Here is a 6,022-nt window from a genome sequence, read left to right on the forward strand (position 1 = left end):
CCTGTGTGATCTGCAGTAGTTCAGAACGAATTCCAGCTGCTTTTTTTCAGACTCTTAACCTTCAGGTCAGCGCTCTGCAGTGAGGAGTCTTTTCCAGGCCTGCAGGTTCCTGGAAGCCTTCCCTTAGCCTGGGAATGGGAGCTGATCTGTCCACAGGAGGCAACTCCTCTGAGGAGGAAGGGAGGGATAGAAGGGGGAGGAGGCCAGGAGTGCACATCCAGCCTCCGAGGAAGCCACCTTTGGGAGGGCAGGCGCAGGCACAAGGTGTGCAAGGCCAAGAGGCTGTCCAAAGCAGAAGGGGCCGCAGAAGACGCCACTATCCTGCTGCCAGGGTTTACAGGTGGTGAAGCAGCTACCTCAATATGTCTGAGGTGCAGTGCCAAAGGAGGCTCTGTCTCTCAAGGGAGACAGTCAACTATATCTGTCAGATGATTGGCCCTGAGATCTCCCCAACTGTGTGGGTGGACACCCCATGGCAGTGGCTCTGAAACTCACAGTTGCCCTCCACTTCTATGCATCTGGCTCATTCTAGGGCTCGGTGGGTGATCTTTGCAGTGTCTCCCAATCAGTTGTCCACACTTGTGTCAAGCAGGTTACAGACGCTCTGTTGAGACGGTCATTGACCTTCATCCACTTCCGCTGGGACCAGGCAAGTCAGGTACAGCGAGCCAGAGGCTTCACAGCCATTGCTGGCTTCCCCCGCATCCAGGGTGCAATAGACTGTACACATGTGGCCATCAAGGCGCCAGCAGGTGAGCCCGGTGCCTTCATCAACAGGAAGGGCTCCCACTCCATGAATGTGCAGATAGTGTGTGATCACAGGATGCAGATTCTACAAGTCTGTGCAAGGTACCCAGGCAGCTCCCACAATGCCTACATCCTCAGACACTCCCAGGTGCCGGGGCTCTTCAGTGCTCCAGCCCGGCTTGATGGTTGGCTGCTGGGTGACAAGGGCTATCCCCTCAGAAGGTGGCTCATGACGCCTCTCCGCCAACCAAGAACAGAAGCTGAGCAGCGTTACAATAGGAGGCACGCCTCCACACAGGCAAGTTTGATAAACTTTCAACAATAAATGGAGAGAGTCTTTGGTCTTCTCAAGATACGCTTCCGATGCCTAGACCGTTCAGGGGGTGCACTCCAGTAGCCTCCCAGATCGTGTCTCAGTGACAGTGGTTGCTGCTGCGCTCTGCACAATCTTGCGCTGGAAAGGGGGGACGCAGTGGACGATGAAGACGCCGACGCAGTGTCTGCAGCTGCACACGATGAGTCCAGCAGTGAGTCTGAGGATGAGCACGCACAGGGAAATGCTGAGGGGGTAGACGCTGACCCGGGACTACTCCAGGGAGGCAGGGACACCTGGGAGGCTTTAATCCAACGAGCGTTCAGCTAACACAACACAGATGGACCTCCAGGGCAACCCCAAGCTCCCGCCTCTATACCCGTCACCTAATTGCAAAATCTGCCAGGTCAGCAGCACTAACTAAGGGCCTTGTAAATAAAGCTGAATGTCCAACAAATCACTCATTACACTTTTCTCAAACATGCACATGCAGAAGAAACGAGGGCCCCTCAGCCATGGTCACACATTTGCGTCTAATGTCTGAAGCAAAATAACGTCACAAAGGGAAAACAATAGTGTTAACAATCAAAAAGAACTAATAAGGACCTCATCTTGGGCCAACACAAAAGCACCAGTGAAAAGCCCGTGGTGTGCCTAAGGTGCCTTATGTTTTCATTTATGGGTGCTACGTCTTGGTGCCGCCCCATCGCTCAGAGTGGCACCTGAGCCAGCCTGCTCACTCTGCTGTCCTGTTGGCCTTGATGACCTTGGCGATCATCCTCTGGCCCGTGGAGCCTGTGCTGGGTCCGCCTGGGAGGGAGCTGCCTGTTCCGCAGCTGGCACCTCCTCAGTCGTTGCAGCCTCACCGGATGCAACGGTCACTGGGAGAGGGGCAGAGGAGCTGCTGCCCTCATCTGGAGCGCCCTGAGAGGAGCCTGCAAAGATGACAGACAGCTGCTGCGCTGATGTGAGGTCGCTTCAGACCTCCTTGCTCACTGTGGATGGATGGGCAATGAGCTGGGAAACTTGGTGCCCACACCATCTCCCACACTGGCAGTGACAAGCTGGGGTCAATGCGGATGTGAAGGCTTGCTGATCAAAGCGCATCCCCACAAAGCCCTGGCAGGTCTCCTGGAGTAGGCTCTCCACGAGAGTCGCCACTCTCTCCATGGAGGACGCTTGGCGCTTGGACATGTGGCTCATTGCCTCGGCAAGCACCCTCGTAGACTCCTCCACCATGGACACTAAGCCAAGCATAGCCTCATGTATCTCCCCCAGATGCTCCTGCACACGCAGCCGCATTTCCTGCAGCTGCTGCGTTGCGGACGACTCCACATCATCACGCACCAACTGAGCATGTGCCTGGTCCCCTGCATCCCTCCGACTGCTGGCGCCATTGGCACACTCTGTCTCTGCCAGCTCCTCCAGCGAGTGTGAAGTACCCTCACTGCTGTGCCCCGGGACACTAGCCGTTGTTCTAATACCCACCAAGGTGCTAGTATCTGTGCTGGTGCCTGCCTCATAGAAATTGTATGACTTCAGGCCCCTCAAGTGTGAAAGGGGGCATCTGCTGCTCCTCCTCCTGGCCCTGCTCTGATGATGTTGAAAGGAAGAACAAGGACAGTGCATCAGTTAGTGCGCAGACAAAGTTCACCCCTGTCCCCTCGTCTCATTATGCGCTCAACCTTCCATAGCCAATAGTCCAGCAATTTGCAATAATAACTAATTTAACAATCATCAGTGCTATGGCTGTTGGGAGGACAATGCTGACCTCACTGTTGGGCATAAATACCTGGCTGTGGCATCTCAGCCTCACTGACACCAGTAGACCTGGGTGCATGGTGCCTCTCCAGTTCAAGGGCCTTCTGCTCAAAATGGCTTAGTGTGGAGAGCTGTGCCTGGCCGCCTCCAGTCCTCACACACTCGGACGCATTCTGAGCATTCTTCTCCTGAAAAAGAGAGAAAACCATTCATTAGGGCAAATTCCACATGGACTCTATTCGCGCACAGAACACCCCAACCAGAGTGGGACATATCAGGCCTCCAGTGCCTCCTCACCCCGTTGCAGCCGATCACTCAGACAAAGATGCTAGGCCTGCTCCCCATCCCCCCACCGCTCCCTTGGACACATGATGCCTACATCACATTAGGAACCACATGGTATTTCCTCCTATAGCAAGGAGGCGCAAGCATGTGCAGCGTAGTGGGCAGCAGATGGTTTGTTGCCACGCCTAAAGAGTAAGGAAACATTTTAAGTAATCAAGGCAACACTAGCCGTTGTCAGAGCGGTGAGTGACTTGGAGAGGAACTTCCAGGTGGTAGTGTTCCCATCTATCTGCTGCCCTTGTCCTTCTAGATGGTAGTGGTCATGGATTTGGAAGGTGCTATCGAAGGAGCCTTGGTGAATTGCTGCAGTGCATCTTGTAGATGGTACACACTGCTGCTACTCTGCATCGATGATGGAGAGAGTGAATGTTTGTGGATGTGGTGCCAATCAAGCGGGCTGCTTTGTCTTGGATGGCGTCAAGCTTCTTGAGTGTTGTGGGAGCTGGACTCATTCAGACATGTGGGGACTATTCAATCACACTCCTGACTTGTGCCTTGTAGATGGTTGGCAGGCTTTGGGGAGTCAGGAGGTGAGTTACTAGTCACACGATTCCTAGCCTCTGACCTGCTCTTGCTCACCACAGTATTTATATGGCTAGTCCAGTTTAGTTTCTTGTCAATGGTAACCCCCAGGATGTTGATAGTGGGGCATTCAGTGATGGTAATGCCATTGAACATCAAGGGGCAATGGTTGGGTTCTCTCTTGTTGGAAATGGTCATTGCCTGACACTCGTGTGGCACAAATGTTACTTGCCACTTGTCAGCTCAAGCCTGGATATTGTCCAGGTCTTGCTGCATTTGGACATGGACTGCTTTAGTATCTGAGGAATCGTGAATGGTGCTGAACATTCTGCAATCATCAGCAAACACCTCCACTTCTGACCTTATGTTGGAAGGAAGGTCTGTGTGGGATCCCTGTGCGGAACCTTGCAAGACTCCAAGCACAAGTGTATCCAGGAGGTCACGGCCATCATCTTCGCAAAGGCACAGCACTTTGTGCATTTTGCCCGGGATCAGGAAAGACAGGAATCAAGAGCACTGGGATTTGCTCAGATCTCAGGTTTTGCACAGGTGCAGGGTGCCATCGACTGCACTCACATGGCACTCAGATCTCGTGGCAACAAGCAGTCAGCTAAGTCAAATTGCTGATCCTCCTCACTATGGGTGCCTGAGGGCCCCTGGCTGACTCCTTGAGGAGAAGGGGAAGCTGGAGTGAGATCGAGCTGCCCCGCAACGTCTCGCATTGACATTGTTGGAAGCCAACTATGGCGTCAGCGAGGAGTTCAGCCCACGCAGCAGTGCAGGACCGATGTCCTGGACCAAGGTCTCCATGGCAGCTACCATCATACCAATGCGTTGGCATGCCAGCGCTATCACCTCAGAGTGAAGGTGAACTGATTCCTCCATTGTGCCTTGCAATCTGCGGAGTGCAGCGGACATCCCTTCCTGATGTTCTCGAGCTTGTCTTTGCAGCTCCCCCAACTGTGACATGACAGAGTCCAGAGGCTCATCATCTGACTCGGACTCAGCAAATTTCTGGCCTCCAGCTGCCCTCCGAGTGCTGGGGAGCTGGGAAGTCCCTGCCTCCATCTGCTGTAGATCAGACAGTGCGATGTGCTCACCAGGTTGTGATCCTGAGGCTACTCTAGAACTAGGTCCCACCAAGGTTTATGTCTCTGCGCTGGTGGAGGGTGTGAGTGAGTGCTGTGAAGGGACTTCAATTAGCATGTCATCAGATTCTTCTAGGTGCTTTCAGGCCTTGAGTCGAGGATCTGGGTGATGGACCCCCTTGGCTGCTTCCCAGATGTGTCAGTGAAAGCAAGACGAAATAATTAGTGCATGACAGAGGGCTGTGGAACAGGGGAACTGACTCACAGCATGGTTGTCTGGTGGATGTTGCACTGCTGGATCCTCACTTGGTTGAGCATCGCCAACCTCACCATCAGCACAGGAACAGTCCAGATCATCGTTGACCAGCTGGGTGGCTCTGTTGTCAAAGTCTATGAGGATCTGGATGCCAGGCATCCCTCCACCGGTCTGCGACCTCTCCCTTTTGTTGTGTGCCACCTTGTCCTGCATGAAGACAGATGGAAAGAGTGTAAACAGGACGCCTGCCAGGCCAGATGAGAAGGATGCCTGGCATGTGTGGGTGGTGAGCGGTGCCGTAGACGGGATGAGGACATGATCTGCAGGGCAGATGAAGGTGTGTGTGAGAGAGTGAGTGGTGATGTCCCTTGAACTGGCAGTGAGTGAGATCTTTGTGGATGTGTGATGGGTTTATGAGTGTGTGAGTTGAGAGTGATGAGAAGAGTGATTTACCCTGGCAGAACAGAGGAGATCATTCACCCTCTATGGGCACTGGGTGGCTGTCCGCTTTTGCAGGGCTTTGGTGCTGACCACCGCTGCCACTGCCTCGCATGCTGGATTGGTGACCTTGCTTGCTGGTCTCACCCAGAGCGGGGGTAGAGAACTTCATGGCAGACCCCCACAGCATCTAATAGGCGCCTGAGGGAGGCGTCACCAAATTTGGGGGCAGCACATTTCCTCTCTTTGGCAGCCATGACTTTCCAGCAACTTCCAATGCCTTACAGGGAGCTCGCTCTTTGCAGGGGCACCCTTTAAATATGGCGCCCGGGTTACTGAAGACCAGAGGTGAAACCAGGGCCACCCCGTCAGCGATCTGGCGTGTTTCCCAGGAATGCATTATTAATGAGGCAGGCTGTGTCGGGAATCGGGTGATACAGTGTGAAAAGCCGCCACTGCGGCCAACGTGTAAAATGTCCTTTTTCCCGCCTGCTACTGCACTTTGTGCAAATCTGGGATGGCTCTGCCCTCTCACACACGCACTCTCACACT

This window comes from Cetorhinus maximus, chromosome 24 (genome assembly GCF_964194155.1).
Source record: "Cetorhinus maximus chromosome 24, sCetMax3.hap1.1, whole genome shotgun sequence".
NCBI lineage: Eukaryota > Metazoa > Chordata > Chondrichthyes > Lamniformes > Cetorhinidae > Cetorhinus > Cetorhinus maximus.